Source organism: Ambystoma mexicanum, chromosome 3p (genome assembly GCF_040938575.1).
Source record: "Ambystoma mexicanum isolate Mex_15411 chromosome 3p, UKY_AmexF1_1, whole genome shotgun sequence".
Taxonomy (NCBI): domain Eukaryota; kingdom Metazoa; phylum Chordata; class Amphibia; order Caudata; family Ambystomatidae; genus Ambystoma; species Ambystoma mexicanum.
Genome location: NC_090925.1, coordinates 797,472,953 through 797,488,724, shown reverse-complemented (window position 1 = coordinate 797,488,724; position 15,772 = coordinate 797,472,953). Strand labels below are relative to the sequence as shown.

The following is a 15,772-nucleotide window of genomic DNA, read 5'->3' as shown; positions in this document are numbered from 1 at the left end:
GGGAGGGAAAAGCCAACAGGAGACGAGAGAAAGGGAAGGCCCTTAGTGAAGCACAACTCCAAGATTTCAATAAAAAACACTTGAATCAACTTTGAAAGTTGGAGTGTTCATGAGGCCATTTGTGACATCTCTCAAAAGTCCCCCTAGGAGCGTACGCCTTAGCTTCGCACTGAGGGGTTCCAAAATCAAGAACCTTAACTCCAGTCTTAGAACATTTGGGGTAGAATAGTAAATATCCCCCCCTATAAGATTTAGGAAGAAAGGACCAACATATCTCTAGAGTTATTTTTTTACATTTCGCTCTTCTGTAAAACATTTACATTTGGCTGTGATATGCTCTGAGGTGGCACTAATGAGAAAGCACTTAGATCGGGGAGGGGTGGTGGCGAATGACCATGAGCAGGACACTGTTGAGGTGAGGGAGGTACACTGAAAGAGGAGAACAGTAGGGGTGCTACAGATTATAGAGCCATTGGGTGAAAAGTAAAAGGTGAAGACCAAGTCATGGGCAGACACGGAGCAGTACATAGCTTGGTGAAGGGAAGAAGCACAATGTCTTTGACGGTAGAGGAGAGATTATCTGGGCAAGAGTGGTGGGAGGTAATTGGGTTGGGTAGGTAGCTGGACCTTGCAGCATGCATATTTGTAACAAGTGCCTGTGTAAGTGGTTAGGAGTTGAGGGAGTGAGATTTGCGCCTGCAGCGCACCATGGTCTTAACATGACCAATCTTTAGGCGATCTAGAGGTGCAGGTGATGCGTTTTGGGAGTAAAGCTGAGAGCTGGGTAGTTGTTTTTGAACAGGGAACAGGCTGTGAAAGTCATTGGAACCCTGATCAATGGACAAAACTAGGGGTGAATATAGAGCAAGGAAGAGGGGGATCTGACAGCTTCCAGGTAGGGCGAGAGGGAGTCTGTTTTTGTTTGGAAATAAAAGGAGGAGGCACAGAGACAAAGTAGAGGAGAGAATGGTCAAATGGATGAGGGTCAATAGCAAATATATCCATAAGGAAGGGTGAGAGAAAGAAGAGTACAAGAGAATTGCCTGGAGTGTGCTAGGGTATGTTGTTCAGGGGGTTGAGGGGGGAAACTATGCAGTGGTCTGTGATAATGGCATCTGGTACAACACCTTTGTCAAAACCACCACCTGAATTTGGACATGCTAGGTCTTTTTTTTTATAACTCATTATTTTGAAAGGTAACAAAACAGGGAAATAAATAAATAAATAAAACCGCACAGAACACAAGCCCCTTCCCCGCCCAACCCCAAAAGTCAACCATCTTACAGACAAAAGAAAAAAGGCACAAACACAGAAGGCGAATGCAGCAACAAAAGATTACTAATTCGAATTTTGTTACACAATACCATAACTGATTATTCACACATATGATAAGAGACATTGCCCCCCCCGTCACTGATTCCCCCAAATGAGCACAGTCTGCCACCCCCGATGTACAGAACTACAGACGTATTGTGTTACATTACCCTGCCGCACCATCAGAGTCCTCAGTGTTTTTTTTTTACCATACATTTTTATTAACTTTTCAGTAAACACAACTGAGAATTTCAACAGAAACAAATACAACAAACCCCCTTAGTCCCCCTCCCTCCCCCCAACGATCTCCGATCCAACAGGTCCCCTGATTTCCAGTCTTGAACTGCATAAGAACCGCACACAATGTTCTAACCCCTCTAAAGTCTTTCGGCCAGAGTCCCAGGGAATCTGCAGGAGTCAGGATCAAAAGCCGACTTCCTCACGGATTTGCTATGGATAGGCGACCAAACTCATCACAGATCCGATTCGTTCTGAGGTCTGATAATGCCCAGAAGTTCCATAGCATTGGGACACCACGCCTGACGGGCCCCTGCTTTTAGGAAAGTCAGCAAACTGGCCCAGTCTGAGGAGAATCGCATGTGCTGGCCCTGAATAGAATAAGTGAGCCATTCAACCGCCACAAGACCACAACTTAGCAACCCATTCGTGTTCCTGAGGGGGATCCCTCGACTTCCATCTCTGGGCCATCACCATTATGACAGAGTTTGCAATCCCGTTTCGAGGACGGAGACGTAAGCAAGTAGTTCAGGCCCAGTAAGGCCAAGCCCCTGTTCCGGGTCGGCTGAATTCCCAGAACTTGGGCGATCGCCTGATGTACCCGAGTCCAGAATGAGTCAATTTTGGGACATTCCCACCAAACATGAGCCCAGGAACCCTCCAAGCCACAATCCCTCCAACAAAGCCTCGAGACATTGGGATATACTTTATTTAGCCTGGTTGGTGTGAAGCGCCACCTCGTCATCCGCTTTAGCCATACCTCCCGGATTTGAATCCATATGGCGAGTTTTGGGATTTGAGACCATAATTTAACCCATTCCTGCTCCTCAATAGCCACCCCCACATCCTGCTCCCATAGGATCATATATTTCCTCGCTGGCAGTGTTTCCTGGCCCTTAATCAGTTTATAAATGGATGATACACCCACCCCCCTGTCCCCGGAGTCTGAGTCCAAGTATTTCTCAAAGTTGGTGAGAGAGCGCGAACCCGCTTGTTTAATCTCCCGCTGGGAGACCCAATGTCTGATCAGAAGGTAAGAATACCTATGCTTTTCCCCCATGTCGAACTCCTTCTTGCATTGCTCAAACCCTTTCACCTCTCCCCCCTCCAACACATTGCGTACCATCCGACAACCGCCTTGAAACCAAGGAATAAAAGCAAGGGGATCAATAAGAGATGGAGTGAATTGTGGATTTCCGTGTACGGAGAAGGGAAGGTAGTGATGTGTGCTCTGTTGATGGCTTGATCCCATGCATCCCCTGTGGTTGTAGTTATATCGCTGCAGTACATAGACACAGGCCTTTCCTGCCTCGGGACCCACGAAACCCCCTCCAAATCCTTCCCCACCACCGCTCAATCCATCCGCCTCCACACCTTCCCCTTATCTCTCTGCCAGTCCCTAATGACTCTGATCTGGGCCGCAATATAATAGACCTTAAATTCCAGCTCACCCAGCCCACCCCTGACGGGGGAAGCTTTCATAAGAGCGGCCGATACCCTCGGGCGCTTTTGACTCCACACGAACCTAGTGATTGTTTTCTGTAGGGTCTTGAAAAAGGACGACGGGAGTCGTATGGGGAGTGCCGCGAAATGGTAAAGGAGAAGGGGCAGGATTGTCATTTTTAGGGCGTTGATTCTCCCCAACCACAAAATCTCCACGGGTCCCCAGTCCACCAATTTCGACTTCACCTTCTGAAGGAGTGGGGGGAAGTTCGCTTTGTAGAGATCGCTCACAGACCGCGTCAGGGAAACTCCCAGATACTGTATTGAGGAGCCAACCCATCTGTACGGATAAGCCTTGCTGAGGTCCTGGACCTCACTTGGGGATAGACCAAGAGGTAACGCTTCAGACTTGTGGGCGTTGATTCTTAGGCAAGCCACTCGGCCGAACCTGTTTAACTCCCTTGCCACCGCTAGAAGTGAGGTAACCGGCTTGGTCAGTACAAATATCATTTCATCTGCAAAAGCGGCTATCTTATGAAGCTCTCCACAAACGGAAGCCCCTCGATGTCCTCAGAGGACCGTACTGTCTGCAGGAAGGGTTCCAAGTGTAATGCGTAGAGTAGTGGTGACAGCGGACAACCTTGCTTGGTGCCCCTTCCCACCCTAACTGGGGCTGATATGTGTCCAGTGACTGCTAGACGAATAACAGGATTACAGTAGTTGGCCCTTACCCAGGAAGTGAAACCCAGACCAAACCCCATTTTGGCCAGGACCGCAAACAGAAACCCCCACTCAACCTGGTCAAATGCCTTCTCTGCGTCAATCGCCAACCGAAGGCCTGGGACGCTCTTTTTCTGAGCCTTTTCGATCAGGTGGGCCAATCTTCTGACATTATCTGAAGTCTGCCTCCCTTTAATAAACCCACACTGGTCACTATGTATTAATTTGGGAAGAACTGTGTCCAAACGGTTGGCCAAGACCTTAGTTTGAATTTTAGCATCCACATTTATCAATGCTATTGGGCGGTAGGAAGCACAGTCGGTAGGGTCTTTACCCTTCTTATGTATTAAGACAACTTTGGCTTCATTCATCGAGCTGGGGAGCATCCCTGTGGGCCCTACACAGTTGAAGTGTGGTGAGAATAGGGACCAAAGTTTCCTTGTGCGTCTTATAGAATTCGGGTACAAACCCATCCGGGCCCGGGGCTTTCCCAGACGGCAAGGTGGTGATCACCCCTCCTAACCTCGTCCATAGGGATCTGCCGGTCGAGCTCCTCCCTCTCCTCTCGAGAGAGGCTACAGGTTCGCACCCTAGAGAGATACAACTCTTGTTCTGCAGATGCAGGGTCGTCTGATCTATAAAGGTCCGATTAAAATTTGCAAAATTCCCTTTCAATGTCCGAATTATTAGTAAAGAGGACCCCCGACTGCCCCTTTATTTTCAAGATCGTCCTATCTCCAGCCTCCTTCCTCAACCGCCTGGCCAGCAACCGGTCAGCCTTATTGCCTCCAATGTAGAACCTTTGTCGCATAGCCAGGAGGTTCCGCTCAGCGGCCCTTGTCTGTATAATGTGTAACTGAGCTCTCACCGCCCTATATTCCCTCTTGGTGGCTGCTGACATCCTGTTGCCCATATGAGACATGATCTCTAAGACTGGACTCCAATTACAACTCCTCCAGTCTCAGCTCCCGTTCCCTTCTAGTCTTGGCTGCTATAATCTTTCCCCTTACTGTGGCTTTGAGGGCGTCCCACCAATTTTGGGGATTCGTGTCGTCCCAGTTATTGTGATTAGTGAAGTCCAGAATTCCCTCTTCTATCTCTTTGACCAGTACCGGATCCCTAAACGGCAAGGTTGGGTATCTCCACTTCCAAATGCCCGAATGCTCCCTTTGGCCTGGATATGGAGATGGTAAGTGGGGCGTGATCTCCCAGATCAATTGCCCCTAAATCCAGAGCTACAGTTCTACCCAACAACTGCCTTGAAATCCAGGCATAGTCGACTCGTGAGTGTGACCTGTGGGCATGTGAGTAGAATGTGTACCCCGGAGCGTCCCCATGTAGCTCTCGCCAGGCATCTACCAAGGCCAGCTCTTCGATTTTCTTAACCAGGTCCCCGGAAGGTCCCCTCTGCACTCCCCATGCGACGGATGTCCTGTCTCTGGTGGGGTCCCAAGCTAAATTAAAGTCTCCTAACAAGAGGATGTCTGCCTTTGCAAACTTCCCCAAGCGGGTTTGTGAATTTTGGATGAAGGGGTCCTGGGCTTGATTTGGTGCATATAGAGTTGCTACCGTGAGGACTTCCCCCTGTCCCTGAAGTATCACCGCTAGATATCTGCCTTGAATGTCCTTCTGTGTGTTCTCAATTGTGAGATCCAAGCCATCCCTCAAGGCTATCAGGACTCCCCCTTTCTTGCTGGTGTGAGTCGCCTGTACTACACGTGAATACCTGCGGAATCTCATCCTATGGGTGTCCCTAGTGTGCACGTGTGTCTCCTGCATAGCCACAACATGAGGACGTTCCCGCCCAAGGAACCTCTCCACCTTCTTTCTCTTAACCAGGGAATTAAGGCCGTTCACATTTAGTGAAAGCACTCCAAGGACCTCGGAGTTAGCCATAAGGAAAGATGACGTGATGCCTGATTGACACCTTCATGCCAGCTGATCCCCACGTCGAACCCTTCTCCGTGTGTGCAGACAACTCGCAGGCCACTAAGAGGCCGCTCCCAACTAGGACCTTGGATCTCTCCCCACCACCCCCCGTCTAGGCAAGTCCGACTGGCACCAAGCCCCCCTCGTGACAACATTACGAGAGCCAAACTCAAGAACAAACCTAGAACACCCCCCCTCTGAAAAAGCAGGAACTCCCCTTCCCATCCCAAGATGTCGGGACCCTCCCTCCTCCCCAGTGCATCCTGCAGATGTGTATGCAGTCTCCTATTAAGGATATGATTTGCACATTAACCTTAGATCTATGCGTGCCCTCCCCAGGGTCGATACAGAACTTATGTACGCGCAACTTATTCCCCTTGTGGCCCCGTCTCCCCATTGTGGTGCTCCTGGTACGATTTCTGAGCCTGGGTCAGAGAAGCAAACCTAATTTGCTTACGCTCCTTCTTTGATTTCTTAGGGCCCACCTCAGACCATTCCCAAGGCTTCCGCGGTAGTGCCTTCCCAGACTGGGTGGGTCGCGTCATAGGTGGGGCGTCTTCGAGGCCTAATAGAGCCAGTCCTTGGTCGCAGGTCGTGATTCTTTGTTGCTTCCCCTGCCACTGGAAGCTAAGAGGAAATGGGTGTAACCACCTATAGCGCACTTACTTTTCTCTAAGATGAGCCAGGATCGGAGCCATGCGCCGTCTCCTAATCAGGGTAACTTGGGATATGTCCTGATAGAGCTGGATTTCTGAACCATTGTGGGTTATTTGTCCCACCTTCCTGGCTGCCTGAAGGATGTTCTCTTTCTGGGTATAACTATGAAACGCCACCAGTACATCTCTTGGACGCGCTCCCGATTCCTGACGCCTCGGTCCCACATGATGTATCCTGTCGAACTTAATATCACCGCTTTGATCAGGGTTCAAGAGGACTCCAATAATTGATTTCATTGTGTCAGCCAGATCGTGATCTAAGACAGTTTCAGGCAGGGATTTAATCCATATATTAGACCTCCTGGATTTATTCTCCAGGTCTTCTGCGTGCAATTCGAGGTTGTGAGTTGCTATTGCGAGGGTCTCCAAGAGGGAGTCCGCCTTCCGCGAGTCCTCCGCCAACTCCTGTAGGGCCCTCTCATTGGTGTCGACCCTCTCTTCTATTTTGTTGAGGTCCCTTTTTATTTCTTGGAGACCCTCCGCCAGGTCCTCTCTTAACGCATCCATCTGCTTCTGCCCTGACTCTGATTTTTTCCCACAATTTCCCCAAGCAGGGAGCGAAGTTGGGCTTGAGTGACCGGCAGGTCCTGTGGATCCCGATTGGAGGCCGAGGAGGACCCGTCTCCAGGCCCCTGGGGTCCCCGGTCCGTGAGCTCCCGGGCCCAAATCTGGGTCCGAGAACCCTCCTGATGCTTCTTCATCATCTTAGCAGGGGCGGGGGTGTTTTTGGATTTGCTTCTAGACATACCGCCCGGGATAGGGGCCCCCCCAAGTGGGCTGTGCACTCCTAATTTTCCAAATTGGGGCTGGGCGCCAATGTAACCGCCCCTGGTTGTCCGGACCGCCCGGTCCGGCTTGCCAATCACCAACACAAGCTAAGTCTGGGGGGGGGGTCCGTCTGAACCCCCTGAAGTCGCTCCTCCGACGGGGTCCCGCCGCTGGGGCACAGAACTTGCAGAAAATGATGGTGGGGGTGGCCGGGCCCCCAAGGCCCCAGAGGTCTCCGCTCCACTGGGAGGGGGGTGTGCCCCCCAAGGATTCCGCAGTACACCAGGCCCAACAGACCCAACCACCACCAGTCCACTGTAGGGGGGGGGGGAAGGAAATCAGGTGGGGCCGCCTTCAATATATTTCAACTACCTCGGCGCCCCCGCAACCCTTACACTTACTCGAGTGTACTGTCTGGGGACCGCCAAGCCGGGGACCAACCTCTGCCTCCCGCCGCGAGGCGCGCGCTCCTCTGCTCGACCGTGCTTCAGGGCCGCTGTGCCCAGCGCCTGACCAATGTGCTGCGGGCTCCACACGCCCACGGAACCTCTTCTTTGTTGGAGTGCCCGCCCAGGGCCGACGGCGCTCCCAGCCCGGCGCCAACCAGCCGGGGCTCTTCGCCGGGTTGGGTCCCCCGGCCCCCTCCCCCACCAGCACGGGGGCGTCTTGCTTCTCTGGTCAGTACCCTCATCTCGGGTCTGGTGCCCCCGCCGCCTCGGCACCCCGGGTGACCGAGATCTGGGGTCACCCACGGGATCGCTGTGATTCCTTTGCTGCCGTGACCAGGGCCACACCTCCCCTCACCACGATTGCCTCTAGCCGCGCAGGCGGCCAAGCCCGGGGGTCTCCTCCGTCACACAGTATGAAGTGGCCGCCGCCAATGTTGCACGGCGGCCGCTGCAGCCTTCTCCCGGCTCGTCCTGCCTCCTTCGATCCAGCCGGAGCTTCCCACAGACCAAGCAATTCGAGGGGAGGGAACCTACAGCTTTCACAGAGCTTTTTCGTGCGAACGGTCCTAGTCTGTACGGGAGCTCCGGGAAGCGCGTCCTCACAGGTCCGCCGCCATCTTGGAACCAGAGTCCTCAATGTTTTTGGACATATAGGTTCGTAACAGCCCAGTAGACTCTTGGTCTCCTCCTTCTGGGCAAATTCGATGTATGTATGTTTCCCGTCGCTCACAGCTATGACAAGACAACCATTTCAGCACGCTCTGCGTCGTCCGCTTCCCCCATGACATTGCAATCAAAGAGCGCGCAACAATAGAAGCCATTGCCAGTAACTTCTTTGCATCCCTTGGACCAATATCTATCAGGGAGAGCAGCCACAACTCAGAAGACATCGGTGAGCAGCAGGGAACCATTTGGGTCATTATTTTGTGAACCTGTTCCCAGTAAGTGCAGATATGCATGCAGCAGTCAAGGGTCTGTATCTGTAACCCTACAGTCCCTTCTCTTTCAACTTAAGAGCCACCCTCTGGCAGCACTTATTGAGTCACCTGCACTTCTCTTCACCCCCCCGCCAAACCCCTTGGCACTTCTCCCCTCCCCTCTTTCCCGCACTTGCGCGATCTAAATGACACAAGGCCTGCCTGGTAAGATCTTGGTTTGTCCTTCTGTTTCCGCCTCCTTGTCTTGTCGCACCTAGAAAAACATTTGTACAGGCGCATCATAAATGACTTACATCATATCATGTGCGCAAAATATGCAGGGTCCGCTGGGCACCAATTGCACTTGGCCGACCTATCCGGATAATACTTTTTCAATTGGGCCAGAGTGTAATAAACCTGATGCAAGAATTTGAAATTGATCAATCATAATCTATTATTCAGCGACAGTCTACAGGTCTGCATGCATATCCCGTTTCCACTGGGCCTCCGTGAGTGCCCGCCCCAGCATTGCTTCCCATTTCTCTCTGAAAGTGGTCACCCTGTCCACAACCTGCGCTTGGATGAATCTATACAATGTGGACACAGGCGGGTCAACGATAAATTGCACTAGTGGAGAAACTAGCTGTGCCTCAGGGTAGTTAGGCCAGACAGCCCTCATTGCCTCACGTAATCTGAAGTAAAACAGTTACAGCAGACCACTCCCTGTGTTCTTTAAAGTGGTCCCACATAAGGAGTTTCCCATCCTGTACCATATCCCACAGGACATGCACAACTATCTTCTCAAAGCGTAGGCGAAAGGTCTTCTCAGGAGTAATACCCATCCCACACACATCAGAGATTGCAAAAGTCGGAGTATATAAAGCATCCGTCCCCGTCAGCTGCATCATCCTCACCCAGAACGTGCACGTGGTGTCCACCATGTGTTGAAAAAAGAGGAGAGGGGCGCACTCCAGTTCCCTGCACAGTAAACCTTCTCAGCCACAGGTGTTCTCCTCCGACCGGTTTCTGTGCCAATACACGTCATCAGGGAGGCTGTCTTAACTTGCAGCTCACAGCAAGTGCAGGTGTTAACACTTAGTGAGGATTTTGCTGCAAGGACTTCTGGTAGCTGTAGTCATCAGGTTTGCAAGGAACAGACTCACACCCAATCCCACAGTGGGGAAAGGGGGGGGGAGTAGCCTACAGTGAGGCACTCCAAAGTTGGGCATAAATTACCCCGGTGCAGCACCCTATTAGATTTCTGAAGATTCCACCCTTCAGAAAACTTGCAAATGTGTTGTGTCCACCATCTGCACCTCAGCCTTCAGTGTGGCACATCTTTTCCCCTACAATACACCCCGTAGGTTGGTCGGATGCATCACCACTTTTTCCAATCTAATACGAGGAAAGTCTTGCGAGGGGTGCCATCACCACACAGCATATTGTATTTGAGCAGCCAAATAGTACACATATAAATTGGGCTATTCCAAGCCTCCATTCTCGGATGGTTGGGTAAAACGGTCATATGACACTCTGGCTTGTGCACCAGCCCAGACCAACTGCCCCATCATACATTTCAAGCAAGACCAGAACGTTGAAGGAGGAACAATTGGGACATTACAAAATATGTATAAAAGTTTGGGGGAATACGGCCATCTTGGCCAGGGCGATCCTGGCTGCTTGCGACACACAGAGGATAATCCAGGCTTCGATCCTCTGTTCCAGATTTTCCAGCACTGTCAAGTAATTGTCAACATACAGGGTGGAAGGAGCTGTAGTTACCAGAAAACCCAAGTAGCAAATCCCCCGGGGGCACCATCGAAAACCCTCCCCCACATCATCTTCGCAAGCCGCTGGCATCAGCGGTAAAACGTCTGACTTAGACCAATTTATCTTCAGCCCGAATCGGTCCACACATCAAGAGATCAGTGGCCGACAATTGTGTTTGGGGTGTTTAACACAGAGGAGCATATCATCCGCATTGAGGGAGACAAATCAATATATGTGAGTAGATTTTAACCCCGCTATACGCATTGTACTCCCCGAGATAACAGGCAAGAGGCTAAATAGCCAAAGTGAAGAGCAAAGGGGAGAGCGGGCACCCCTGCCTGGTGCCGCTGGCAGGGCCAATATGAGCAGAGATCACTTGAATGGTCAATATACTGCCCCTCGGTGCTGTGTATAGATGCTTCACCCATTGTACATAAACCAGATCCAGCCCGCCCTCTGAAGAACCTGGAGCAGAAAAGGCCACTCAATGGAGTCGAAGGCCTTCTCTGCGTCGAGTGCGGCAACTATAATCAGGACTTCAGTATCCACATTGTGCTTGAGGGTGAACAGGTGTCGTAGATTATTCTGCGTGGAACGCCTCGGGATGAAGCCAGCCTGGTCCGGCAGGACCAACGCAGGTAAGTGTGGCAGCAGCCTGTCTCCCAGAACCTGGGCCAGGATCTTCTTATCTGAATTTATTAAGGACATTGTGCGATATGAGGTACATTGTTGAGGGTCTTTATTGGCCTTCAGGATGACGGGCACCAGGGCAGCCCGAACATGCTGTGCAAATGAGGTACCAGGATGTCAACATAATCCAATGCCATCCAGCCGGAGGGCTTTCCCATTAGGGAGCGACAGAATCACCAGGCGTTTCTCTTTGTCACTTAGAGGGTCATTGAAGGCGTCTGCCAGCTCAGGTTCCAGCCAAACCAAGGCCAACCCATTTAAATACTGCCCAATCTCTTCCCTCATCGCCTGTACCGGAGAGGAATATAACTGGGCATAATACTGGGGAAGACTAGTCAATGTCCTTAAGGTCTTTGACCAGCTCCCCAGTTGTATCCATAACCTCAAGAATAGATCCCAGTTGACACTTTCACCGCCCAAGCCAGGGTGCAGCCGGGCCTATAGCCCTCTCCGTCATTGGCGGCAGCCATCGGGTCCCCCAAGAATATCTCCTATCTGCAAGCCACCGAAGAATATTCCCCTAGCTTCTCCCGCAACAGCCGCCTGATCTCAGGATCGTCATCCCCCGCCTAATGCTGTTGCAGGTCCTTGATTTCACCTTCCAACACTGTCATGATTCTACGCAATGATTTCAGGACCCCACCCTCTTTAGAGATACAACAGTCCCTGATGTGGTCTTTAAAAGCCTCCAAACCTTTTTCTGGTCAGGTACAAAGCCAGCGTTCGCCTGAAAGAATCTAACTATATCTTGTTCAATTTCATCCCTAAAGACTGTGCCCTCAAGGGCGCGCCCCGTAAATCGCCACCTGCGCCCCGGGGGGTCCAGCGCTGGCCTAGTAAGGGAAAACACAGCCAGAGAATGGTTGAACAGCGTCTGGGCAGGATCTGAGCTGTGGTCAAAGCTCTTGCGATATCTGCAGAAACCAGAACATAGTCCATCCTAGAAGCAATGTTGTGTACGCCATAATAGAACGTTTATTCCCTAGGTTCCAGGTGACAGGGCCTCCATGCATCAGATAAGCAATGGTGTTCTGCCAAATTCTCCCACACCCTAGCTGCCTTTGGGGGCTTGTGTTGTGGAGGACCGATCCATGGCCAGCGTTGAGGCAAGCTTGAAATCCCCCACTCAAACAGTCGGATATGAAGGAAACCCAAGTATATTTATTTATTTATTTATTTTTGTTGCTTATGTAGCGCACCAAGCCCAAGGGCATCTGTGCGCTTGCTTACATAAAAAGATGACAATTGTTACACAGGTTGCAGGTATACAGTAGTGTTTACAACTATTTAAAATGTATACATTTTTGCAGCTTTAAAATTTTACAAATATATATATGTTTGGGGTGGCTGTAGATTCCTGGGCTCTAAATTGGGCAGGCAAAGCGTTCCAGAGTTTAGTGGCCATTGAGGGGAAGCTGCTGCCACCCGCTTTTTGGAGCTTGAAGGGGATAATCAGGAGGCGTTTGTAAGTTGCTCTCGTAGGTCTGGAGGATTATGGTATGGATATTTTGTCTGCCAGATGGTGGGGGCTACCCGGTGAAGGCACTTGTGGGTCAGCGTGAGCTTTTTGAACCAGATCCGTTCTTGGATGGGTAACCAGTGGAGTTTGTCTAGTTTCGGAGATGTGTGCTGATCTGGGGATATTAAGCGCTGCTCCGATGGTGTTATTTTGCAGGTCCTGGAGTGTGCGAATGTTGTAAGTCGAGGTGCCGTTGTATAGGGCGTTGCAGTAGTTTAATTGGGTTAGCACTAGGGCTCTAGCCAAATTGATGCAGCTATCGGGAGAGAGAAAGGGTCTGCAGGCATTGATGAGTTAGCATGTGTAGAGGTTGCAGAGGTGGTGGCGTTGCCTGGTTTCGATAGAGAGGGATGAATCTAGGTAGAAACCCAGTGTTTTTACCTGGCTGGAGACTGATGGTGTTGCCATCAATCTTAAAGGATTGAAATGCAGTGCTAAGTGTGGCAAGCCTGAGTGGAGAGCCTTTGAGGAGCAGCTCAGTCTTGTCATTAAGACACAGCCTGTGATGTGCCATCCATGCCTGAATGGTAAAATAGATGGCATTGAGTGTGAGGGTGTCAGCGGCATGGTCTCCCATTATGGGTATGAGGACCTGGGTGTCAGCCGCGTAGTTGGTGTAGGTGACACCCAGGTCATCAAGACAGTCAAACGGTGGCTTTGTAAAGATGTTATACAAAGTGGGAAACACACATGAGCCTTGCGGTACTCGACAGGTGACTAGGGTGGGTGGTGCTGCTTCTTTTGGTGAGAAGACCTTCATGGTTCTGTCCGAGAGGAAAGATTTTATCCATTGGGCTGCGTTAGGTGAGATTTGTGCGACTGTGGTTGGGTGGTTGCAAAGCGTGTTATTGTCCACCAGATCGAAGGCAGCCGAGAGGTCCAGTAGGAGGAGCAGGACGAGCATCCCTTTATCCTTAAGGTCGTCCATTTGATATATATTTTATTTGTATCGCGCTCGTACACAAGTGTTTCAGAGCGCGACAAGGCAAGGGAGGGGAGGGGAAACAGGGGAGAACAAAACAACGATCTTACTAGGCCCAGTGACATTGAGAATGTGCAAGTGCATGGGAAAGGGAAAGGGGAAAAGTGCATGGAAGTGGGAGAGTGGAAAGTGCAGACGAGAACAGATAAATAATAATAAATACAAATAAATAGATAATGAAGCAATAAACGGGGGTAGTGCGGTCAGCAAGTGGCAAGAGCTGCGTTTACGCAGCAGAACTGGGTAAGTCTGATAAGTGTATAAAAGAAGAATATGGGGTGTGGGGGACTGTAGGGGTTACAGATACAGTCCCCAGTGCGAGGGGTGGCCGGGAGGCAGTGCAGGAGGGTGACAGGGTGAGCCGGTACCTGGGCCCGGGGTACAGAGGATGGCCAGGTACACAGTGCCAAGAGAGCAGATCAGCAGGGCAGAGGGGGAGCAAAGGCAGATGCAAAGTGGAAGGTCTTGAGGTGCTTACGGAACCGGAGATGGATCTCCTCAAGTTTTAGAGTGGCAGGGAGGCTATTCCAGAGGAAGACCCCAGCCGAAGATGGAGATCTCCCCCCCAGCTTGTTTCTTTGAAAAACGACTGACCCTGAGGGAGTTGGAGGTAGAGGAGCGAAGGGCTTGAGAGGGGAGGTATTTGCGGAGGGATAGCTGAAGGAATGTTGGGCCCAGGCCCCAGAAAGCCTTGTGGACAATGCAGAGGGTTTTTAATTTAATCCTTGCATCCACTGGGAGCCAATGGAGAGATTTCAGAGCTGGAAAGATATCATCCGAGGGCTTGAGGCCAAGGACAAGTCTTGCTGTCCTTTTCTGGATTAGATTGTATGTGGACTTTTAAATCTAGGAGAGCAGTTTATGTCCCATGTCTGGGGCGGGAACCGGATTGCCTAGGTCCCAGAATGTTGTTTTCTTCGAAGTATTTCTGAATTTGGAGGTAGACAACTCTGTCTACATTTTTTAGTAGAAATGGGACAGTTGTGATTGGGTGGTCATTTGTCGCGATGTTATGGTTGAGGGAATGTTTTTTTTAATAATGGTAGAACCCAAGCATTTTTTAGGTCAGTTGGGAAACAATTGTTACTGAATGATGCATTGTGAGGGTGGGCAGGGATCCCCTTGGCATTTGGATGGTTTTAGGCTAGAGATGGTTTGGAGAACCTCAGTGTTGGTGACCTTCGTGAATTCGAATTGAGGAGTTTCCGAGTTGTGTGTGGCTTTCGGTTGGTGACTGACTGTGGCAGAGGAGTAGACTAATATTTTCTTTTTTGCTGTTATTTTAGACTGTAGTTGAGAGATTTTGCCCAATAGGGCGTTCTGAATGTCTATGCACCAGCTAGCATTTTTTTTGCAGTTTTATACAGGGGGAATGGGGGTTTCTAGCTCTCTAAGGATAGAGAATAATTCCTTACATTTTGAGTTGGCCTTGGCGATTCGGTCATTGTATAATGCGCTTTTGGTTTGAAGTACTTGTAGTTTAAATTCTCAAGCAGTTTTGAGAAAGGCAATTTTTAGTTCAGTAGATGATTTCTTCCACAGGGCTTCAGCCTTTCTCTTTACTTTCCTAAGGGTATTTAGGGTGGGGATGAACTACCCGTTTAGGTGAGCAGGTTGTTTAGCTTTGCAAAGGGTGAGGGGGGCCAATTTGTCAATGGCTGCCAGCATGGTGTCATTGTATTGTTTGGTCATCATGGTCGGGTCTGAGTTTTTGAGCTGGGTTGCAAGGAGGGGTTGCAGTAATGGCAGTAAATTGTCGGCTGTTATGTTTTGCTTATTTCTGGATGGGGCGGCTGGAGTTAGTTTAGGGGTGTTGGACTAGTTGGTCAGTGTCTCGATCTCGAACGTTATCAGATGGTGATTTGGCCAAGGACATGGAGTGTTCGATGAGATAGTGGATTTGCAGTTGATGTCTGCGAGCCAATCAAGTGGGCAGCCTTTCACATGGGTAGGATTGTGAATCCTGTGTGACAGCCCGAGGGCTGACATGGTGTTTGCTAAGGCTAGGGTGTTTTTGTCCCCCAGTATAATAGTTTGGGATTTAGGTTTGGAGTTTGAGGATAGTATTTCGGTAAAGACATTTTCGAATGAGAGTACAGGCCCTGGTGGTCTGTAGATAAGGTGGATGTTTAGAGTGGTGTTGGCATTAGGCAATATTTTTACAGAGAAGTGTTCCCCAGAGGTGAAGGGGGTGGTGGGTATCATGTTCAAGGACGTTTTAGCAATGATGGCAGCGCCTTCACCTTTGGCTGTGGGTCTGTCCCTTCTGCAGATGGAATAGCTATCTGGAACAGCGATGGACAAGGCAGGGCCGGCTG

At 50.4% G+C, this 15,772-nt stretch overlaps 1 protein-coding gene across 5 annotated transcripts in view; it reads right to left on the bottom strand.

The window, feature by feature from the left end:
- LOC138580898 (zinc finger protein 300-like) overlaps positions 1-15,772 on the bottom strand; it is a 290,853-nt gene that overhangs the window by 183,545 nt on the left and 91,536 nt on the right. The window contains exon 1 of one of the 5 annotated variants that reach the window (XM_069651811.1): positions 7,529-7,990. The exons of the other annotated variants lie outside the window; for them this stretch is intronic. The gene's annotated coding sequence lies outside the window, so the exon portion shown is untranslated. Of the gene's footprint in view, positions 1-7,528; positions 7,991-15,772 lie in introns of those variants that run through there. 5 annotated transcript variants of the gene reach the window in all.